This window comes from Carassius gibelio, chromosome A25 (genome assembly GCF_023724105.1).
Source record: "Carassius gibelio isolate Cgi1373 ecotype wild population from Czech Republic chromosome A25, carGib1.2-hapl.c, whole genome shotgun sequence".
Taxonomy (NCBI): Eukaryota; Metazoa; Chordata; class Actinopteri; order Cypriniformes; family Cyprinidae; genus Carassius; species Carassius gibelio.
In genome coordinates this window covers 15,251,974-15,276,925 of record NC_068395.1, presented here as the reverse complement: position 1 = coordinate 15,276,925, position 24,952 = coordinate 15,251,974, and the positions used below count along the sequence as shown (strand labels likewise).

At 39.6% G+C, this 24,952-nt stretch overlaps 1 long non-coding RNA gene across 1 annotated transcript; it reads right to left on the bottom strand.

The window, feature by feature from the left end:
* Positions 1–4,960: 4,960 nt before the first annotated feature.
* On the bottom strand, positions 4,961–6,569 carry LOC127947210 (uncharacterized). Its single transcript, XR_008151242.1, has 3 exons — positions 6,336–6,569; positions 6,180–6,249; positions 4,961–5,486 (listed from the first exon to the last, which is right to left on the bottom strand). It is a non-coding gene; the product is annotated as an uncharacterized LOC127947210 (long non-coding RNA).
* Between the last annotated feature and the right edge of the window lie 18,383 nt (positions 6,570–24,952).

Genomic DNA, 24,952 nt, shown 5'->3' with positions numbered 1-24,952 from the left:
GTCCATACAGAGGAGCTCAAGGGGTCTGGTGGTGTTAATGTTGACCAAAGGCGCAGCTCTCTCAGGTAGCGCCTTCCTCCTTACGCACCTGCCACATGTTTTGACTTTTCTCTCCACATCCAAAGCCATTTTTGGCCAAAAGAATCTGGTCCTTACAAGATCCAGTGTGCGATCAACCCCCATATGACCCATGTGATTGTGTAGGCTGGTCAACACTGTGTCACGAAGTTCAGCTGGGAGTACAAGCTGATAAAAGGTCTGAGAGCCCACTTGGCGCCTCCGGTACAAGATGTTATTACGGAGTTCAAGGCGATTTAACTCCCTCAACAACAGTGGAAGCTCAGTGAGTTCATGTCGCAAGGTTGGGGGTGGTTTTTCTCCCTGCTCGATCTGGGAAATGACATGCTTTATACTCTGATCAGCTCTTTGTTTACTCACAAGCTCTGTCTCAGTTAAGTGGGGGATAACTGGCAACCCACCAAGGTCATCTTCTTGCCCATAACTGTCAGGCACAGCAGTAGGTGAGATGGCAAGAGTTTCAACTAAGGCAACACCGTCTGTACTGACACTGTAAATGAGCTGTCTCTCACAGATTGCTTGCACAACAGCTTGATCTACTGAATCTATATTTTCTGGATCAGAGAGGTGACCCTGAGTAAACTGTCTTATGCGCTCTCTCTCTTTTTGAGATTTAAGATCATCAGCCAGCTCCCCATGAGGCCTGCGGGACAGTCCATCTGCATCGCCATTTTGCTTTCCTGGACGATAGAGAAGTTTGAATGAGAAAGTGGACAGTGCTGCCAGCCACCTATAGCTTGCCGCATCAAGTTTTGCTGAGGTCAGTATGTATGTCAGCGGATTGCTGTCAGTAACAACGGTGAAGTGGTTGCCGTAGAGATAATCACTGAACTTTTCTGTCACTGACCACTTGAGTGCTAAAAATTCCAACTTGTGTGCTGGATAGCGGCTCTCACTCCTTGACAACCCTCTGCTTGCATAGCCTATGACTCGACACTGACCCTCCTGTTCCTGATACAAAACAGCACCGAGTCCAGTGGTGCTTGCATCGGTGTGGAGTACATAGGGCTTCTGGGGATCAGCAAAACCTAACACAGGGGCGGAGGTAAGGCTCTCAATCACCAGGTCAAATGCCTGCTGGCAAGCGGGTGTCCAGCGACTCCCAAAGACCTCCTTTGGGTTGCGGTACTGACCTGCTTTCTCATCTGACTTTAATTTCCTGTGAGAAGGTGGGTAACCAGAGGTTAGATTGTGGAGGGGCTTAACGATGTTGGAGTAGCCCTTAACAAACCTCCGATAGTACCCAGCAAACCCAAGAAAAGATCTCAGCTCTCGCAGGTTTTTTGGGACTGGCCAAGTCTTAAGAGCAGCAATCTTCTCTGGATCAGTCTCGACTCCATTCCTGGAAACTACATGCCCAAGATAACGGACTGACGTCTGGAAGAAGACACACTTTTCAGGTGATAATTTCAACCCGAACTCTCTGAGGCGTGTGAGCACCTTCATCAGCCTTGCTTCATGCTCCTCTAGAGTCTTTGAGAACACAATCAAGTCGTCAATAAAGACTAGCACATCCTTTAAATGCATGTCCCCCATGCACTTTTCCATTAGTCTTTGGAATGTGCTCGGTGCATTAGTCACTCCCTGAGGCATTCGGTTAAATTCCCAGAACCCAAGTGGACACACGAATGCGGTCTTGGGTTTGTCTGCTTCCTCAACTTCGATTTGGTAATAACCAGACTTTAAATCAAGGACGGAGAACCACTGGGAACCACTGAGCGCTGAGAATGTGTCTTCCAGCTTTGGAAGAGAGTATGCATCTTTTATGGTCTGGAGATTCAGACGCCTGTAGTCTATGCACAACCGGACTTGGCCATTCTTTTTCCTGACCACTACTATCGGTGACGAAAACGGTGACTCAGACTCTCTGATGACTCCTGCATCAAGAAGCTCCTGAATGTGTTTGCGAACAGCTTCGATGTCTTGTGGGTGTATTGGTCTTGCACGCTGTTTAAAAGGAGTTTCATCTGAGAGTTTTATGTTGTGTGCCACCTTATCCGTTCTGCCAAAATCCAAGTCATGTTGTGCAAACACGTCGGGCATGTTGTTGAGCTGCTGAGTGATGCGTTCTCTCCATTCAGATGGAATTGGGGACTCACTGAAATTGAAGTTTAAGTTGTGCTTATTGTTTGACTGAGCCTCTGGTGATTTTGGGAGGGGTTCTGATTGTTTTACTACACTGTGCTCCTGTAACAAGATGCTCTGGTAAGCACTTATCTCTGCAATCGCACATTTAGCAGGAATGACTATATCATGGTCAGACTCATTACTGATGACTACTGGTAGCTTATAGGGCCGCTGCTGGGGAATGTCGACTAAGCTAGCGGTTACTAACAAGCCACCCGGCAAGGAGGGTAATGATGGCTGCTCAATGACTACAAACTTCTCATTCTGCAAACAATAAGCTAAAGCAACTCCCTCAACTACTACAGTTTCACCCGCTGGAATGACTTTAGAACTTCTACCTTGCAATGTTACTACACTGGGTTGACTGTTGTTGGTCTGTTTTTGTCTAAGCTCAAGACATTTAAGAACTGCTCTATAGCCATGTGGGATTGGTTGATGGCGTGTCAATCCGGCTTCGAAGTACATGTCATACAGTACATCCAGCGTATTGGTGCCTATAAGCACAAGAGACTGTGAAGTGGCTCGAATGTCAGGAACAACCAAAGCGAGTGTATTTACATCCATTGACGCTCCAATAAACTCTTTTGGAAAAGTTACAGTCATTTCTATGTAACCCAAGTAGGGTACGGACTGTCCATTCGCTCCTTCCACCTCCAAGAGATCATGTAGTGGCTTAATATCCTGCTCTGGAAAGTGCTGTTCATAAAATGACCGGGGGACTGTTGTTACTTGGGAACCCGTATCTAGTAGGCAGCTGACTTCTTCACCCTTTATGTGGACTTTAGCTGTACTCTTGGTACCAACCAACCCCTTAGGGAGTTTAAAAGGGTGGTTCTTACTTGAGTGTTTTAGATTAGCACATACTTCAGCCTTGTCTTCACCATTTACGTCTGAGGGACGTTGTTGACTCTCTTCAGTCCCTGTTTGTCCCCCAACAGGAACTGCTAGTCGTTTAAAGGTAAGTTGAGACTGTTTTGTGCGTCCCACAATTGCTGCTTCTCCTCTAACTTTTTTTTCTTTTCAGCTACTAAAGCAGAGTTTGCCCTGTCTGTGCAAACTGGGGCAATGTGCCCATCCTCCCCACAGTTAAAGCAGTACCAAGGCCTGGGTCTGTTAGTCTGCTTTTTCTTTGTCTGTTTTAGCATGTCTGTGTCAACACGATCAAGTTTTTGTACTCTGCCTGGACTTTTCCCTGCTGCTCCCCTGTTATCAGCCCCCTTTGTCTTTTTCTGTGCCATCAAATAGGTTAATTGGCTTTGTAAACTGGCTACTTGCCTCCCAAGATCCTCAATAACACTGAGACTGACCTCTGACTTCTCTCTTGACTCTGCACAGGCCCACGCACTTTGGAGCTGAAGCTGGCCACGTTGCCTGGTGGTGCCAATGTGTTTTTTCATGCGACTAGCTTTTGCTAACTGTCGGTCTTCTTCTGTTCTTAGTAACAGCAAGAGGTCAGCAAATGAAGGGGGGTTGCTTTTCTTCTGCTCAAGTTGCAGGCAAGAAAGTAGAGAATTGTCCCAGCATCCTCTACAGAACTGTTTGAGTAGGTGTTTATCTACATCGGCCGGTGCAGCCCCACCCCTTCTCACAGCTAGGTTCAATGCTAATTGCAATCGATGAAGATAAGTGGAGGGTTTCTCACCCGGGTCTTGAAGGGTGTTCATAAACTGTGCAAAAAGTTCTTCCCCATCCTCAACAGTACCAAAGGCTGAGTCCAAGAGCTGCAGGTAAGCGATGGGGGGTGATCCAGGCCGTAGCCCTTTGACAACATCTGCTGCAGGCGAAAGTAGACATTCGAGTATTCTTCTTGAGATCTGAAGATGGGACATGCTAGGATCATTTAAAAGCAGTTCGATGTGTGAGCGCCAAGTGTCGTAATCAGCTTCGTTACTGGGTCTGGGAACTTTTCCAGAAAAAGAACGAAGCCTTACAGGAGATTGCAAGTGTTGGCTAACACCTTCACTCCTCACAATATGCTCAACCACCACCTTCTGTATCTCTGCTGGGTTTATGTCACTCACTGAAAGGGACGGAGCTTTCCCTCCATTAGTGAACAGGACTGAATCAGGGGCATTTAAGCGATTTCCTTCCCGTGGGGCATTCAAGAGTGAGACTAGGGGCTGTTGATCTTCAGGGGTAGGGGGTTGAAGTGTCACAACTGGGGTCTCGACATGTGAAGGGGAGACATCTATACCTACGGGTTTCATAGCTTCAATATCTTCACCAATCTGAGACATCATCTCTTTCAACACCTCCCCATAGTCTTTTCCACTTAGCTTGGCTAAGCCCTTTAACTCAGCTAGATACGTTTTTGTAGCATTACTGCCAATCTGCGTAGTGTACACACTGCTTAATGCTTTTACAACATATTTAGCACATGGATCACCCTGCACTGTGTGTGTGAATGGCAAAAGTGGCTCTAAGTTCACTAAAGCTGAACCGCTCGAAAACTCAATGATCAGGTTTTGGTAAAATTCTGATTTAGAATCATCAACGAGAATGGCTACTTCGATGGAACCGTACTCCCTAAGGAAGTCAACGACTTGCTCATCCTGATCTGCTACCTGTGTTACCCCACTAACGATCACTGAATTTGGAATTTTAACACCTGACTTCTGTATGAAATCCATTTTGCGTATTCTTTCAATATTGATATTCAATGTCTCTGGCTCCTGGCTGGCTCGCCAATAATGTAACCCTTATTACGAGGTAGTAATAACGTACATACATTTAATAGTCTAAAGTAGTCATAGAGGTTATCATAAATACGATTTGGACCAGAATCAGAAGACGCTAAATTGTTAAGAGCCTGAGAATTGAAGATCAATTAAAAAGGAATAACACACCAGAATGACAGTTTAGACAAACCTGTATTAAATTCACAGGGTGAAACATACATACAAGCAAAAACACATTTATGAAAAATAACAAACTAAAATAATAAAGTGCGCACAAAAAAACAAAAGAAAACCCTCTCGTATCAGAATCGTTGAGCTCAGTTCGTCCTCGGTTCGTTTTGCCTTGGTTGACAAAAGTTCAGTTTCACCGTTGGGGCCCTTTTTTTAACTCTGAGTTAGTTTTTGTCCTACCACAACGAAGATGAAGAGGATGATCCAGGCAGTTCGTCTAAAGTCAGAGTCACAAACACGGTTGGCTCGCCACCCAGCCACCCGGGCTGGGAATCTATGAATCTCTGGGAGAACGTCTGGAACGTGTGGATCTGTATCACTCCGTGGAAAGGATCTCTGCACGATGTTTCCAACTCTTTACCAAAACCTGACCTATAAATAAGGCCAAATCATTTCTTTCAATTACCATTCAGTGAATAAATGGACTGCTACAGGCTTCTACAAAATAAAATGAAATAATATTTCAGTACACCTATAATGCAGTATAAAAATCTTTCTCTCGTTGTACAACAGCTCTTATGTTTCTTCTCAGGTATCAAAACCATATAAATTTCTCTCTAGTATCAAAATTAAATTTACATAAATTACATCCTCCATAAAGACACATTTCAAAATCAAGTTTTATGAAACCTTACGGTAGTAACATTAACAGTATGAAGAATAAAACTGCATAAATTGCATGTAAACATTAATCAAATTGTATCACTTTAAATTAGAGGCATTAAGGCGTTAGTGTGCTTATTTATCCCCCTCTGCACCGGTAACAGTGGAAAGAATGCACTAAAAATTATTACCTCTTTAAGCTTCAGTGACCACAATTAAATCTACAATTTTTAACATCATTATTTAACAAACCAACTATTTATCAACAGTATGAAAAGTTAACATTTCTTTATGGTTTCAAACACATTAACCAGTATTTCGCTAGCCTATTGTGGCTAATTACCTTATTAACATATGCACACTGCAGGCTTTACACCTTACACTTTTAGCTTTACACAATGAGCACCTTTGCCTGGCCTGTTAGCATGAATATTAGCGATCTCAGACAGATAAACAACTCACCATTTTAACGGAATTCACTGCTTTTAGCTCCGTGATAACAGTGGATTCAGGCACAGCTTTCGTTTACACTCTATATTACAATAAGGTATAGTTAGTATAATCGATAATGATTACAGAACTCGTTTAATTAACTTTATATTGTTTCGTTCATCTTACCAAGCAGATAACGCAGCCTTCTATGCTCAAATGCAAGCGCCAAAAGAACGTGCAGTGACACAAAACTAGAGGCGTAACTGTAACGGAGCCTAGCTGGCAGCTGATTGGTCAGTTCAGTACCTCATAAAATTCACCCATTGGCTCACTCACAAGTCCATCAAAGATACAAAATGAAAGTTAACCCTTTCGTGACTGGGTTAGACAGCTAAATAGGGTTTCTCATTATAAAACCTGGCTACAGATAGTTGATTGGTTTGAAGCCAGGCCTTACACTGCACAGACTAAAACACATTTGTGAGAGAAGTCAGGAACTTTAGAGAAAGATTCTAGAGGAAGAAAACACATTTACTGCAACAATAGATGAATTCTAGAGTCTCTGAGAACTACACATCCTAATGGAGTTTCATGAGCAAGACCTTTGCCTCTGTAACTTTTTCTTAATTCTTGCAGAATGACATTTTTATTGCAGTATTTTAATTTGTACAGATGATCTCATCAGCCATATGAGGGGTTTTGACCAAGTGATGCTCTTGAAAGGAGTGAAAGAAGAGGATGTGGTAAATTGTCTTCAGAGAAAAAGCTTCTCAAAAGGTCTTAAAGCAGCTTGAAGAATGGTAAGTGTACAGTACTACAAGGGCCATAGTTGCTCACCCTGCTAAAATCACACAGAACATAAGCTGAGCTCTCTGTCCGTTAAACAACTTCATCTGGATTGTTTCACTTTGACCAGGTCTGGGATCTTAGGACTGAGAGATCCTCTGGCTGAGGACAAGCTACACCACATCAGTGCTGGATATCAACCACAAACTGTTTCCAGACACGAGAGAAGAAGAACACGATGGGGAGATGAAACCAGTTTAGATGTGATGATGGGAATCATTATTTTCTGAAACAGTATCACATGTCTTATATGTATCACATGATCTGTATCACAGTTGACTGGATGGGACTGTGACTTTTAAGGACATTTCATCACTCATCTGTCTGAACTGATTTATATATGAGGTTAATGTATTTTTGATGATAATTATTTTCATTGAATCTTATTTGTCTTGATGCTACTTTATCAACTTTATAGTCTATGCTTCAATAAAATGAAAATGGTGAATATTGTGTTCTGAAGATTCTTGTTAAATACATCATTTTACTAGGTAGGCTCATATGTGTTTATTTTAGACTTGGAAAAACAACATATTAATTATTGGGATTATTTTTTATTTAAGACATAAACATTTTTGATCGGATTAATAACATCTGGGACATCAATACACCAGAAAGTAATTTTTTTATATTTTAGTAACAAATATGCACATTTTTTGTGAAATAAAGGGAGTTACGAGATTAATTATTCTGCATTACAAGATGGTGCCATGGGCTTTATTGTTACAAACACTTGAGGGTTAACTGAGAATGTAGCAGGAATGATCAACGTGGATCTTGTACTGCATTACAGTTTTTTTCAGTCGCTAACAAGCATTTGTCCAAGCAGTTGTCACATTTTCAAAACTCTAAACACAATTAGCACAGCATCTATCTATTGTGGCCATACCATTCACACATTTAATGTCGTTTTCACACAATATGGAGTCATTGAACACATTTCCACAATGCTTACATATTCTGAACAGACAAGCTATACCTCCCAACAAAATTATGGATCGTTTTTGTAGTATTTACAAATGTTAACACACAACATCCCACAATAGCAAAAACAATGTTCCAAACCTTAGATACAGTATAAAAACCTCTGCTTCTGCAATGATATCAGTTCAAAAACAATATATCTTAGCTGATTTATGTTGTGTAAATTGGGCCAACCACAACTGATTCCAATCTGGCTTAGACTCAATGGCAGGGCTTATTTTTTAGACAATAAACTTATACAATAAAAGGAGGACTTTGAAGAGTGATGTTTTTGGAAACAGAAACAGAAAAAGAGAAACACTGTAATTTATGGACGAGGAAGAGTAAGAGCAAGGGGCCCAGGGAGAAGAGCAGGAGCAGTGAGAGGAGCAAGAGCAGTGAGAGATGCAGTGAGAGGAGCATGAGCAGTGAGAGATGCAGTGAGAGGAGCATGAGCAGTGAGAGATGCAGTGAGAGGAGCAGGAGCAGTCATAGATGCAGTGAGAGGAGCAGGAGAAGTGAGAGGAGCAGGAGCAGTGAGAGGAGCAGGAGCAGTGACAGATGCAGTGAGAGGAGCAGGAGCAGTGATAGATGCAGTGAGAGGAGCAGGAGAACTGAGAGGAGCAGGAGCAGTGAGAGGAGCAGGAGCAGTGAGAGGAGCAGGAGAAGTGATAGATGCAGTGAGAGGAGCAGGAGCAGTGAGAGGAGCAGTGAGAGGAGCAGGAGCAGTGATAGATGCAGTGAGAGGAGCAGGAGAACTGAGAGGAGCAGGAGCAGTGAGAGGAGCAGTGAGAGGAGCAGGAGCAGTGCGAGGAGCAGTGAGAGGAGCAGGAGCAGTGAAAGGAGCAGGAGAAGTAAGAGGAGCAGGAGAAGTGAGAGAAGCAGTGAGAGGAGCAGTGAGGGGAGCAGGAGCAGTGAGAGGAGCAGGAGAAGTGAGAGAAGCAGGAGCATTGAGAGGAGCAGGAGAAGTGAGAGAAGCAGGAGCAGTGAGAGGAGCAGGAGAAGTGAGAGAAGCAGGAGCAGTGAGAGGAGCAGGAGAAGTGAGAGAAGCAGGAGCAGTGAGAGGAGCAGGAGAAGTGAGAGGAGCAGGAGCAGTGAGAGGAGCAGGAGAAGTGAGAGAAGCAGGAGCAGTGAGAGGAGCAGGAGAAGTGAGAGAAGCAGGAGCAGTGAGAGGAGCAGGAGCAGTGAAAGGAGCAGTGAGAGGAGTAGGAGAAGTGAGAGGAGCAGGAGCAGTGAGAGGAGCAGTGAGAGGAGCAGGAGCAGTGACAGATGCAGTGAGAGGAGCAGGAGCAGTGACAGATGCAGTGAGAGGAGCAGGAGAACTGAGAGGAGCAGGAGCAGTGAGAGGAGCAGGAGAAGTGATAGATGCAGTGAGAGGAGCAGGAGCAGTGAGAGGAGCAGTGAAAGGAGCAGGAGCAGTGAGAGGAGCAGGAGCAGTGATAGATGCTGTGAGAGGAGCAGGAGAACTGAGAGGAGCAGGAGCAGTGAGAGGAGCAGTGAGAGGATCAGGAGCAGTGCGAGGAGCAGTGAGAGGAGCAGGAGCAGTGAGAGGAGCAGGAGAAGTGAGAGGAGCAGTGAGAGGAGCAGGAGCAGTGAGAGGAGCAGGAACAGTGAGAGGAGCAGGAGAAGTGAGAGGAGCAGTGAGAGGAGCAGGAGCAGTGAGAGGAGCAGGAACAGTGAGAGGAGCAGTGAGAGGAGCAGGAGCAGTGAGAGGAGCAGGAGAAGTGAGAGAAGCAGTGAGAGGAGCAGTGAGAGGAGCAGGAGCAGTGAGAGGAGCAGGAGAAGTGAGAGAAGCAAGAGCATTGAGAGGAGCAGGAGAAGTGAGAGAAGCAGGAGCAGTGAGAGGAGCAGGAGCAGTGAGAGGAGCAGGAGAAGTGAGAGAAGCAGGAGCAGTGAGAGGAGCAGGAGAAGTGAGAGAAGCAGGAGCAGTGAGAGGAGCAGGAGAAGTGAGAGGAGCAGGAGCAAGTGAGAGGAGCAGGAGAAGTGAGAGAAGCAGGAGCAGTGAGAGGAGCAGGAGAAGTGAGAGGAGCAGTGAGAGGAGCAGGAGCAGTGAGAGGAGCAGTGAGAGGAGCAGGAGAAGTGAGAGGAGCAGGAGCAGTGAGAGGAGCAGTGAGAGGAGCAAGAGCAGTGAGAGGAGCAGTGAGAGGAGCAGGAGAAGTGAGAGGAGCAGGAGCAGTGAGAGGAGCAGTGAGAGGAGCAGGAGCAGTGAGAGGAGCAGGAACAGTGAGAGGAGCAGTGAGAGGAGCAGGAACAGTGAGAGGAGCAGTGAGAGGAGCAGGAGCAGTGAGAGATTGTTTTTATTTTCACCCCCCCCCCCTTTTTTAATCTGGGCTTTTTGATGTTGTTGTTTTATGTTCAGAATGCTCTTATGTGTTTCATTGATATTTTGTTCACTGTAAGCAACACTGTCGAGCCTGTTCTGTTCTATCATACCGTGTTTCTACTGTACTGCCTTATGCAGTAAACAGTAAAGGGAAAAATAGCTTTTTACTGGAATGCTTTTGAATGTGAACATTACTGTACATTTGGACATACAGTTCCAAACCAATAAATTTAGTGTAAAACAGTGAATTGCATGTTTTGCATGCAAATACCTGTAAAACTGAATCATAAAAGTCAATGCAGTTTTAGTAATGTCAACAATAGCCAGTATTTTGAAACCTGGTGTACTTTGATTGACTGTATGTACCTTGTGAGGTGAAAACAAGTGTTATTCTTTGACAGAATAATTTGATTTTGAGTCAGATTTCCAGTGTTTTGGTAAAGTTGGTGTGTGCAGATAAAGATGTGTTCTATTTTGAAATGAAGATTTAGTATATATTTAACAAAATGTGTTTTTGAGAAGAAAATTATCCATTTGGCCAATTGTGTTTTGTAGGTGTGAGTCTGTGTTAAGAGTTTAGAAAAAGTATCTGAAGTATGGTTAAGCGCTTGTTAGCGATTGAAAAAAACTGTAAAACCAAGAGCACACACATTACTGATGTCCAGCACCTGAGGAGCAAGATACGGGGGTGAGGAGGACATTTTTACACTGATTTTTGCTAATTAGTTATATATATATATATATATATATATATATATATATATATATATATATATATATATATATATTAGGGGTGTAACGATACGCGTATTCGTATTGAACCGTTCGGTACGAGGCTTTCGGTTCGGTACGCGGTACGCATTATGTACCGAACGGTTCGTTGGACTAATTAATTAAATTTGGAAAATAAAAAAGGTGTGTGAAATATAATGTTATGCGTTCAACAAGGTAGCCCAATAACCCAAACGACGTAACAGGCAATGCCCCTGACACCCCCGAAGAAAAAAAAACACCAACTTATATGTTTATGTTAGGCTACTCAGTCAGGCGCTCGCTCACTCAGTACGCGCTGAAGGCTCGGTACGGAGACCCGCACGTCACCTGTAGGAGAGAAAAAACATCAATCCGTGGCGACGGTTTTGCAATCCGTCCCCTCAGTTTATAAACCGTGCTCATGAATTAATAAACTGTTCACTCGGTTTAACAAATCGTACCCAGGATTAACAAACCGTGCCCACGAATTCCCAGTCCGTGCGTTTAGATAAACCGTACCCTCGGTTTTTGAATCCGTACCCACGAATTCATAATCCGTGCGCACGCTTTCGCAATCCGTTCCCTCGGATTTGAAAACTGACACGCATTTTACACTTAACAGTGAAACATGCATCTAACTCCGGCAGGTGGGGTGAGGTGGGTGGAGCTTAGTATAATAAAATCACAAAAATAAGTCTTCATGTTAAGAAAGAATTGTACACAAGCATTTCCAAAACTGTCCAAAGGTTATTTAAAAATAAAGCAATTCACAAATTATTTTATGACAAATATTTTTACTGTCTTGTACTCATTTATTTAGCCTACAAATTAAAATTATAAAAAATAACTTTATTTTTATTTGTATCATTATTATATATTATTATACAGGTTATGCATAAGAATCTTTTATCCAAAATAACTTACAAAAGAGGAAAAAATTACTCCAGAGTCAGTCACAATGCCAGGTTTATTGCACAATAATAATCAAGTGCTATTATAGATTATCAGCAATTGAACAAGATTTTAATGCGCATCTTTCTTATTAAATCTTTGTATTCCACCTCGTACTACACTTGATAGAGAATCACTTAAGACACTTTGCTGTAAACCTATTCCACATAATAATATTCAATAAAACTGTATGTTAACACGTAGGAGTTTGCTGCATGAATCCGTGAGTACGGTTTACAAATCCGAGGGAACGGATTGCGAAAGCGTGCGCACGGATTATGAATTCGTGGGTACGGATTCAAAAACCGAGGGTACGGTTTACAAAATCTAAGTGCACGGATTGGAAATTCGTGGGCACGGTTTGTTAATCCGTGGGCACGATTTGTTAAATCGAGTGAACAGTTTATGAATTCGTGAGTACGGTTTATAAACTGAGGGGACGGATTGCAAAACCGTCGCCACGGATTGCTTTTTTTTCTCCTACAGGTGACGTCCCGGGCTCCGTATACGGACATCACCGCAGCGAATGGTGCATTTACGTTATAGCCGCGGATATGAGACCTTACTCTGTAGTGGAAAACGCAGGTTTTAAGAACATGCTTAATGTAATTGAGCCCCATTACAATATTCCTTCACGAGCCCATTTCAGACAGACCGTAATTCCTGCTTTGTTCCAAAAAACATAAGCCCAAATAGAGAACCAATTGAGTAAAAACACACTAAATATAAAGAGTTATAGAGTTCCATATAAAAAGAGTTACATCTTTGTATTTGTTCATAACCACTACAACAATATTACATGTAATTAAAAAAAAAAAAATTATAAGGAGCTATTTTTGTTTTATACAGTATGCTGCTAAGAAAACACCATAGAAGATGGGTAAAGAATAGCTCCATCATTGTTCAATGTAAAAAAAACACATACTTTGTTAGTTTTAATAAATAAAACATTTTTTAAAAAATCAAGGAAATTTATCTGCCAATTTTTTCTTTTTGCTGTATCTAAAACGTACCGAACCGTACCGAACCGAACCGTGACATCAGTGTATTGAACCGAACCGAACCGTGAATTTTGTGAACCGTTACACCCCTAATATATATATATATATATATATATATATATATATTAATATTCTAAGCACTGCATGAATTTGTCCTTGTGTAATAGTGAAGTATCACAATGTGTATACATTGTCCTTGATTACTGCTTTACAGTGGGGAATAGATAAAGGCAAGTTGTTGCAGGTTCATCCATTATATTTTTTGCCATTTACTTAAAAAATCAAAGAAATAATCTATTATTTTCATTATTAAATCATTTCTTTCTCATTTTTCCATGTTTCATCAAATGACCTCACAATGTCCTGTCAAAAGGTATAATAGCAATGATGTAAGAATTAGAAAACAGAGGACTGTGAAAACTGTCAGATATAAATGTGACTCAGCTCAGTTTGTTGTCCATGATGAGGAGAATACATATATGGAGGTTTTATTGCCCTTCTACCCCCAGGGGCCCAGTAGCACCCCCCGGAAGAGCCCAAAACTGTATATTTCAAATGGCTGTAAATCAGAGTCCAATTAACATATCAAAGAGAAAATGGGCAGGATTATTACTTATGCTATGCTGATAAAATAATGTTGAGCTCAGTTTTCAGAAATAAATGGAAAGCTGGCATAAAGGCATTTTAAATATTGCTCACTGTAAAATACCACATTTCAGCCTGCCTCTCAAATATATCATAGAGGTTTGCACAATGAACATATTTAGATATCCAGTTTTCCTTAAAATAAATAATTTATTTCGTTTCGTTAATAAAAAGTTTTAAACTACATTACCCACAAGCCTCCGTCGTTCTATCTATGGAAAGGCAACACTAGGGGGCTGTTTTTTTTGTAGTTCATTGAAGTTATGCTTAGGGTTAGGATTAGGATCTCACTAAAGATGTCATTTTTCTCAAGATAGCAACACTTCATTGTTGACTTAATATATTACTAATGTGATGATAGCAGCAAAACATACTTTTTAACATGATGCGCTGTTTAATATGGGTTAAAAGATAGTCCAACCACAGACTGTCCTGAAAATTCATAGCCAATGACATCAAAGCTGAGCAGCAGCGTCGCACTTCCTCATCCATTTATGACCGATGTCTATCGTTTTTCGGCTGAAGGGATAGATTCGGTTAACAATAGATTAAGCTTGCTACTTATTAGATTCTGTTTTATTAACGTCTTCACCTTCCTCCGTTGTTCAGCTTGACAAAAATTGGGCAATATTGATGTGCACATGCCCAATATGTCTTAAATATAAGACACATTTTTAAGATTTTTATTTATTTTTTGACCAAAGACAAATATATTTACTAATCAAATGATGTGCTTCTAAAATTTACATTGTATATTACATTGTGTTTTAAAGTTAAAATTGTTCACATTTGTGTTTCTGTGATTTACCATTCTCTACCATTTGAACTCTAGGAATAAAAACGGAAATTATAAATGAATGAATGAATGAACAAATAAATACATAAAGCATAATAAACATGCATATTTTTGTAAGGATCTTCCATTATTTATTGATATGTCAAACTCATTTAAAGACAACATGCCCAAATTACTACACTGCATCCTCTGTCACCAAGCTCGTTTTTGCCACCATAAAGAATAAAAAGGCAGTTATGTTGTAAACATTAACTATTTTCAGTATGCAAATGAAAATGCTTTTATTAAAATACAAAACAGTAAATACAGTATGTCTTTCAGAGAACACTGGAAAAAGATAAATTATTTTAAAAATTAAATTGACCAAAATGTTATACAACACAATGTAAATGTTTCAAACTCACAAAAAACACCATGAAGACATGCATGTCAAGTGTGCAATATCATTTATAAAACTCTATCAGCACAGCATCAAATAAACACTGATTGTCTGAACAATGAAAGACAGAGAAAGTGTTCAGGAAAACAAACACCTGCTAGCTTTGACATAACATTATGAATTCACTTCATGACTGGAGCTAGGGGATGACTGTGTATGAACATCTCCTTTACTAAAACTCTTAATTAAAGTCTAAAAAGTTTACTGTATGAAGCTTGAAAAAGAGAACAAAAGGCTTTATCAATACGAAAAATACTATGTTTAACTATTGTTTTCATCACTGGTTCTGTAATGTATTCATTATGAGCTTATAATTAAAACAAAGTTACATCTTCTGCAAAAATCAAACCACTGCAAAGTCTAATCACTGATCCAGGGACCATTTCTGTGTGTGCGGGGGAAAAAGAGTTAACGAGGTGAGTCCTTGTGCATGATGGAGATCTAGCATTATCTGCAAAAAATCCTGTAAGACAGAAGGAAGGAAATATTATTAATTACGTGCAACTTGTACAGTTCACCTCTGTAAAGATGCTGTATAATTAAATGTTAAATGCATCCATTATTGAAAGCAAGTAATTAATAGCAAGCTATAGTCATATGAATTATTTTGATAGTGTCAGATGAGACCGTCCTGGGGCTTGTACAATATCATACAAGTGTTAAACTGGATTATTAAGACTGTGATGTGCGACTGTGTTTAGGGATCATTTTTAAGACTTTGACCCCGTCCAGATACCCACACTTGCAGTCTTGGCCACTTGAGAGTGTGTGTACATGACAGTGTGTGAACGAGACTGTCCCCGGTCTTAATAATGCCAAAGCACAGCGTCCTTAACACGAACTAAACCTGTGTCCCATAAGGCAGTGGCTCCCAATCCTGGTCCTGGAGAAGCCCAACACTGCACATTTGAGATGTCTCCCTGATCAAACACACCTGATTCAACTCATCAGCTCATCAGGGAAGACTCCAAGACCTCAAAAGTGTGTTTGTCAGATAAGAGAGACACCAAAACCATGCAGTGCTGGGGTTCTCCAGGATCAGGATTGGGAAACACAGTCATCAGGTCATGAAAAGTTCGACACACACTTGTGGTCATCATGCTCACTTGAACACTAGGCCAAATACAGGAAAGACGTCAAATAAGTAATCAAGTGGTCAAGTGCAAAGATGGCAAGTGTGGGTATTTGGACAGTGCAACAGTTTAAGAAACAACAAATTCTGTACAAATTATAACAGCAGGAATGTTTGATAAAAGGGACAAACTATCACAGACTTACTGCTGCAAACATCTGCCTCCACAGCTTTCTGTCTTCTCCATTTCTGAAGGAATCCCTCTCCAGAAACACCACTGGGCTGACTGCCTTTACGTCTTTTCAGCTAAAAATATACAAAACAATAAAAAAAGGGGAGAGAAAATAAAATTGAATTATATACAGAATGTTAATAATGATCTGTGAGCAAAATATTTAGATATAATAAATATATATATATATATATATATATATATATATATATATATATATATATATATATATATATATATATATATATATATAAACTGATATGAATGAACTGCAAGATGGAAAAATACATGTTTTATTATTTATTTTTAATTTGATTTTTTTGGGGGGGGGGGGTTTACATTAAAAGGTATTAAAAGCATGGTACAGAACATATGATTACTGTGATATCTGTCATATAAAAGCACATAAAAGCACTAACATTACAGTGATACAAACATAGCTGGTTTGGTGATTATTGTATTGTTGTATTGATTATTAATATACCAAAGTAAAACTACAGTTACAGTTACTAATATCCCGTTTACTGTGTTTTAACTTCACATTTCATTTATTACTATTGTAAGTGTCGTGATTACCATGATTTTACTACAAATACAACTTACATCATTGATCCTGAAATTAATAATAATATAAAACGGATCGAAGGTCTATGGCAGGTCACGTGACAGATAGAGTTTAATCACACTAATTAGCAGCTGTGTTCATTTATTTAAACGCAATGAAACTCAAAGACAGCCGCGGATGACCGATATTACACAGCGATTAAACATATGGCACTAATATGATTAATAAAGAAGACAGAATACATTTTATAAAAGGCATTAAAAGAGCGTATTTATGACTACTCACCCAAACTGTGGAACTGATAGCAAGTATCGCGATGTGTGCTGAATGAGACTTCTTGAACGTGATTTCATAGCGATAAACATCTCATGTCCTCGTCGTGTCGAATTCTGACGCCAAAAGTTTCCCACTAAAAGCAATGAAGGTCGCAGTGCTTCGATATTCGACGCCGAGAGGCACATTTGGCGTCATAAAAGTGACGCTAGGGGCGCTTGACCATGCTTCGGTTTTTGACGCCTTTGGAGTGAGAATGGGTTGCTACACAGTTCACTCTGGTCTCTCTCTCTCGCATTGATTACTCCGGAGTCTGATCCAAACCGTTCAGCGGAGGCGCAGAGAGCGCGCGAGACCAACCATGGCCAGTCACAACTAACCGATTCATGATTTATTAGAGATTTAATTATCGAATGGCGGATTCGGAAATAATCGCTTTAGTATAATAGGCCTGCAATTATACAATAACAATATCAAAGTAGAGGGCCAAATCGTCTGCCAGGCCACCGGGAATAGTCCCGGTTCTCCCAAAGTCCAGTCATGGCCTGATTTCCACAGAAACGCAGAACGTGCAGGATTCATATTCAGTCTTTTTGCAGCTTAATATTCACAGACACCAGTCCATATCACGTTTTTATTCAAGTGTACTGACCTACTTTTGATTCATTCATCCAAAATGTGGCATATTTCGTCCGCGTTATAGGCTGAATTCCATTTTTATGACTGAATTCTACGGATTATGGGACACATGTCTTAGTGCAATTTGGGAAAGAAATAAGCTGTATGTGGATGTGTGTAAATATTCAAATGTAATCCTCTTTGTAATCATTACAATTTTCGTAAGTAACTGTAATTTAATTACTCATTTTTTCTTAGTAACTGTAACTGATTACTGTTACATTAATTTTGTAATTAAATTACGTAACGCCGTTACATGTAACTAGTTACTTCCCAACACTGTATGTATATATATATATATATATATATATATATATATATATATATATATATATATATATATATATATATCGCAATACTTTCTATCAGTTCCACAGTTTGGGTGAGTAGTCGTAAATACGCTCTTTTAATGCCTTTTATAAAATGTATTCTGTCTTCTTTATTAATCAGATTAGTGCCATATGTTTAATCGCTGTGTAATATCGGTCATCCGCGGCTGTCTTTGAGTTTCATTGCGTTTAAATAAATGAACACAGCTGCTAATTAGTGTGATTAAACTATATCTGTCACGTGACGTGCCATAGACCTTCGATCCATTTTATATTATTATTAATTTCAGGATCAATGATGTAAGTTGTATATTGATATTGTTATTGTATATATATAGGCCTATATATATTATGAAATTGTTTATGATTAATATTTTACACTTCAAAGAATGAAAGAATAAATAACAAAATTAAATAATACACACTTTATCACACAAACCTTGAGCAAACAGTGTGAGAGTCCAGATGAGGATGATGATGTTGTTCATTGTTGTTGTTGTGTCTTGTGTGATGATGAAGATTGTGTTCTGTTCTGCTCTCAGTCATGAAGTGTTAAACTCACAGCACTATAAACTCTCTCAGAGCACTGAAGCATGTGCTGATGATGCAAAGAAGTGGGCAGGATTCACAACAGATCGAGCTGCTACAACTAATACTGTAATATTTTTCTTTCACAATAATATTTTTAAATAATTTACTCTTAATTGCATTGATTAATGTAAATGTAATGTAAATGTAATATAAAATATTAGTTTTGTTCATTTGTTGTTGCACTGGCTGATGTGACACTGATCTTATTCTTTATATTGTCATCTATCTGTGTGGATGCAACATTTTCAGTTTCTAGTGTCACTGTAATAATATATCCATCTGCTCTAGTCATTTATGATTCATTTATTTATTAAGTGAAAGTATCTGATAATTACGGAGCCCCTCTGGTCACACTTTGGCAAAAAAAAAATATATATAAGCTAACTCGTGGCCTCAAGATAACCTAACTCGTGGCCTCAAGATAAGCTAACTCGTGGCCTCAAGATAAGCTAACTCGTGGCCTCAAGATAAGCTAACTCGTGGCCTCAAGATAAGCTAAGTCGTGGCCTCAAGATAAGCTAACTCGTGGCCTCAAGATAAGCTAACTCGTGGCCTCAAGATAAGCTAAGTCGTGGCCTCAAGATAAGTTAACTCGTGGCCTCAAGATAAGTTAACTCGTGGCCTCAAGATAAGCTAAGTCGTGGCCTCAAAATAAGCTAACTCGTGGCCTCAAGATAAGCTAACTCGTGGCCTCAAGATAAGCTAAGTCGTGGCCTCAAGATAAGTTAACTCGTGGCCTCAAGATAAGTTAACTCGTGGCCTCAAGATAAGCTAAGTCGTGGCCTCAAGATAAGCTAACTCGTGGCCTCAAGATAAGCTAACTCGTGGCCTCAAGATAAGCTAAGTCGTGGCCTCAAGATAAGTTAAGTCGTGGCCTCAAGATAAGCTAACTCGTGGCCTCAAGATAAGCTAACTCGTGGCCTCAAGATAAGTTAAGTCGTGGCCTCAAGATAAGCTAACTCGTGGCCTCAAGATAGTGAAGTGTCTGACACATGGACCCTTTGTTATGAAACTGGACCCTGTACTGTAGTGCAATATAATAATTCACATTCTGTGCAATATTATCTGTTTTATAATTCAGTGTAATAGAATTTGCTGCAGTTCTGTTTCTATTAATTTACTAGTACTGTTCATCACAATCAATTCAATTCTGTTAATACAGTAATATAAATCTTGTAGGCTGCATTCCCATAGTCCTTTATAATTCTTCTTCATATTTTATAGCATATTTTTATACTTTTTACATGTATATAGGCTACTAGTTTATTTACCAACTTCTATTATTATTTATATTCCTTTAAATGTCTTGATGTGCACATCAACTGTGACACAAGAATTTTCCCCCGGGTTATCAATATCAATAAAGATCAAAGTATTTCTGATTCTGATTTTAAGATAGCCTGTAGTAGTGTGCAGACTGGTTCATTAATTATTGATTAAGTGTTTCACATTTTGGAAAAGCATGTCTGTGTAGCCTACGATAAAACGTCAGCAGAGGGCGTTCTAGGCTTAGGTCACGGTACCTCCATCTGGGTGTATGTATTTATGTGTATTTCCCGGTATTTCCCAGTTGATGGCAAGGAGTTGCGGGATGAGAATGCGTTAGATGATCATATAATTAATTGTGGCGGCTTTACAGAAGTAAGAGTGTTTTAATTAGAATGGTTAACATTTAGTTAGATGGCAAATTACTGAGTTAAGATAACTGCAAGACATAAGAGATCGCTAATGTGTTGTCATCATGACGTTTTCCCTGTGGTGAACGCAAAGCATTTTGGGAATCCGCAGCACAAGTATTAGGCGCTAGACTTCTTTGCATGAGGGAAGAACAGTGTTCAAGATGCTGTCTACCTATAAACTGCATCGTTCTCACGATAGAAGTGGCATAAAGCTTAAGAATGGAATATCATTTTATCGTTTTCCAGCGTGGAAAAATAATAGTACAAGCCATGTTTCAGAGGTGACAAAAAGGCGACGAATGGCATGGATAGGGTCTGTCTGCAGACTGAAAGACGGGGGCGTAACTTGAAGTTGTTCAAATCACACAGAACCACGCAAGATCTCAAAACGAGATTTTGTCGGGATGCGTTAGAAACCGGATACCCTTTAATTAGGCACTTAATTTCAATAAGTACTAACTTGAGGAGCGCTAAAAGAGTTTATACTCTACAGCCTAAATGCATATGTATGAGGTATGAATCCAAATTGTATATCATCATCCGCTATGTTGATCATATGACCTACAAAGTTAAAACAAGCACAAAAACGTAAAAGACATAAGTGACAGGTTTACTTATTGTATTTGTAATTGATAATGAAGAACATGTTGCAGAAACGGCTGCCTTTTTATTTTGTGATTGTAGTATAGCCAATACTGTTGATTAATTTTTTTTATATTTTTAACTCCACTAATGTGTTCAAGTGTTATCCTTAAAGCATTTTTTATTAGAAAACCCAAAATCGTTATCTCTTGAATATTTTTTAAAAATAATTTTACGTGAAAAACGTTTTTCTTTTATAGTATCTCATACTATGATGAACACATATTTTTTTTATTTATTGTTTTATCGCATTATTATTGTTTATTGTCAGATACAACCTCTTTCCATGATCTTTTATGTAATAATTTGGCAATAATAATAAAAAGTGGGTCAAGTGCACAAACACCTCACAGCGACTCTGCGATATCTGCACAAAGGGTACTTCGATCAGCTGCTCGAAGATCTCACCTTTGGAGAAGACTGTTGATTTGACACTCTAAAAATGTAAGTATTACTACTCGAAAATTAACATTACCCCATAATGAATTGCATCTTTTGCCCACCCCAACACTTACCATGCAATAATAACGATAAATGCCAACCAATAATTATATATTTTTTTTTCTTAAAATGACATTTTAGTAAAAAAAGCCAAATGTATTTTCTTTTGTGACACAGCTATACATGAATATACACTAGTTAAATAAATGCAGTCGATGTGAATACATCCATTTTCAGTCAAGCAATTAATACATGAATGGATAAAATATTTATATTTTATTTACTGAGAACAAAAAAACATGTCTAAATGATTAAAATAATGTATAAAAGTTATCATCACAATAAATGCATACATGCACAAGTCAACAACACATGATACAAAGCTTCATTCAAACTTATTGTTCTAACAATCAAGTATTTAGAGATGGTGAACCCAACATCCTCCTGCGATCTGAACACAGCTGATACAGTTCTGCTGCTGCACTTTACAATCTCACTCTTCTCAACAGGGATGTCGTTGAGCAACAGGATGAGGAAGACCATGATGACGGCTCTCTGAAACACACAACCTTGAAGCGAGAGAAGAAGAACACGTGCAGGACAATCTGACCGCTGTGTCTGCTCTGAACTTTCATGTGCCTGCACTCCATGAGCATGACTACCTGAAAAACATTTACACAGAGTTTACAAGTATATGCATTGATTTATTACTTTTGTAGTGGGCTAAACCACTGAAGTGGTTCGAATTTATAAATAAATTATACATTTATCCAAAGTGACTTACATTGCATTCAGACTAACAGTTTTTACCTAACATGTGTTCCCTGGTATTCGAACCCAAAACCTTGCACTGCTAACGCAATGCTCTACCACTTGAGCCACAGGAATACCAATGTGTCCTTAAGCAAGGCTCTCTTCTCTAGGTTAATCAGGGGATTGAAGGCCCCTGTAATAAGAGCACTGTCAATCACTTCAGATAAAAGCTCCATCACATTTTTTGATGATGCTTATGAAGCTTCTGAAAGTCGGCCTTCATTGTTTAAACATTAACCAGCTGAACAAACATTACCAAAATCACATCCTCAGTGTCTTGTGGTCTTTCTCTAGATGCTCTCACTGGCTCTGGGGTCACTGAGGATGAAGACACCAGAGCAGCATCTGGTCCTGATGAGACAGTAAGAGCTGGAGTGATAAAGCGTCTCATTTGTGACTCTCGATCATTTCCAGGATGATGCTGTGGTCTTCTCCATCCTCAGTGCACACACCAGTCTACAGACATTTTCATGTCCTACAAAAATACACATACACAATACAAAAAGTCATTACATTATTATTTTGTTTATTATTTTTCATCTTTCCTTGCAGGTCCTGCTCCACCACAAAAGATCTGCAGCAAATGCACAGAAATCAAGAATAAGAAAGGAGGTGTAATAGTTGTTTAAAATTACATTTATTAAAATAAAATACAACTTAAGACTTAAAATGTTTCATTTATTTTTGTAGTGTACTTACACAAATCCTTTGATGGTAGCATTCCTTCATCAGTTACTCTACAGCAGATAAACACACGTGTGTCCCATCTGTTCCTGTAACATCCAGACAAGAGTCAGTCTCCTCTGTTATATATCTGTGATATACTGCATTTAAATGTTGAACTAATAACTGATGTAACTCACTTTTTATCCAACAAAAATGTTCCTTAAATTATCAATATTGCAAATGGACAAATAAAATAGATAACTTATGTTTAGTTACTGTATGTAGATTTGTTTGTTTACATGACTCACATTCATCTATGGCAGTGTTGACAAAAGTGAATTCTACACAATATCACACACAGATATCACTCAGACACCTGTTTCATGTCTGTTAGATGTGCTCATCTACAATACTTATCAAACAGTCAGATCATAAATAGACATTTTAGTAATAGTCTTCAAGAAGTATATATAGTTTATGTAAATCTACTATTGAGTCGTGTACTTAATGGAGCTTCACTGTTAGTTATGCATTATAAAACATGTTTACAGCTAAATCACAAATATGCTATATTATGTAGGTCACAGACAGGCATCTTTAGACCTTTTGCTTATATGTTGCTTACTTTACGCCTTAGTTTTAATAAATTATTAACTCCAAAAACCAGTGTTGTAGTCGAGACCAGCTCATTCGAGTCCGAGTCCAGATCGAGTCCAGAGAGGGTCGAGTCCGAGTCAAGACCGAGTTCAGAAAGGGTCGAGTCCGAGTCAAGACCGAGTTCAGAAAGGGTCGAGTCCGAGTCAAGACCGAGTTCAGAAAGGGTCGAGTCCGAGTCAAGACCGAGACCAGAGAGATTGGGTCTGAGACAAGACCTAAAGAAATCTTCAAGAGTATGTCAAATGTTTGGTGGAAACAATAAAGGTTAAAAGGGCCACATAGTATGTGGTGTAAAGGTGATTTTATTAGTATTATGAAGTGTTACTTGTCAATATTAAGTGCTCATTTTCACACAACACCGTTGTACCACTATACACATCCATATAACCTTTCTAGTACACATAATATTACTGTACGACTCTATATTGTAATTCTACATAACACTTCTAGTACAAGTAACATTACTGTACCACTATACCTGTAAATGTTCAACTGTAACAGCTTTTACATAACTTTTAACCTTGAAGCTTAACTAATGACTGCTAATATCCTTACAATGTCTTGGATTATGTGCACTTTAGATGCTGTGAAGATTACAGATGGGCATAATTACTTTTCAAAAAAATAAGTGAGGAGACCATCCTGCTACACAACCAAGCACGATGTGGTCTCATGATCAATCCACCCAGACTTAAAACTCTCTCTACTGGTGCAGAGGAAGCGGGGACTGACAAAAGTTACCATTTCATCACTTTCTGTAACAGCAACGGATAATCTAATGCTAATTTCAATGGATGGTGCGTTTTAATGCAGGGTAAAATACACACTAGTCGAAGTTTTTTTTAGTTACGGAGGGCATACACACAAGAGCCGACTGACTGTCCAGGAAAATTTCATCCAAAAGTGTGTATGTGCCAGGGGAAGAAAGCTGGATGAAATGCCATATAAATTCAATGCATTCTGTCAGACATTTTTTGGGGGGGAGATGTTTAGTGTTGAGACAGTCAGTCTATATAATTTAATTAAACAATATTTGTTTTTTTTTCTGTGACCATTTTGTCCTACTTTGTAAAAATAACACAGTTGAGAGAAATAATGTAGCAATGTGGCTTTCTGGAAAGCGGGATCACTACAGGCGGATGGCAGGAGGGTAACTTAAGGCCGGTGACACACTGGCTGCGTGGCGTCTCTACTGCGTGCCAGAAAGGTGGTGGCTGCTTCGCGTTTTCTGTGTCTTTACACACCAGAAGCGTGCCTGCACGCGGCGCTTGGCGCGCTGCTGCGGCTGTAGGTGACATAGAGGGAGGCCGCCAAAAAAACAGGCTCTTGTCTTCTATCACCTTCTTTTTTCTTTTTTTTTTTTTTACACACCTACTGATAGGACACCGTCAACAGTATTGACGGCAAAATAGAGTATGTTTGACAGGTGCAATATTTGACAATCGATC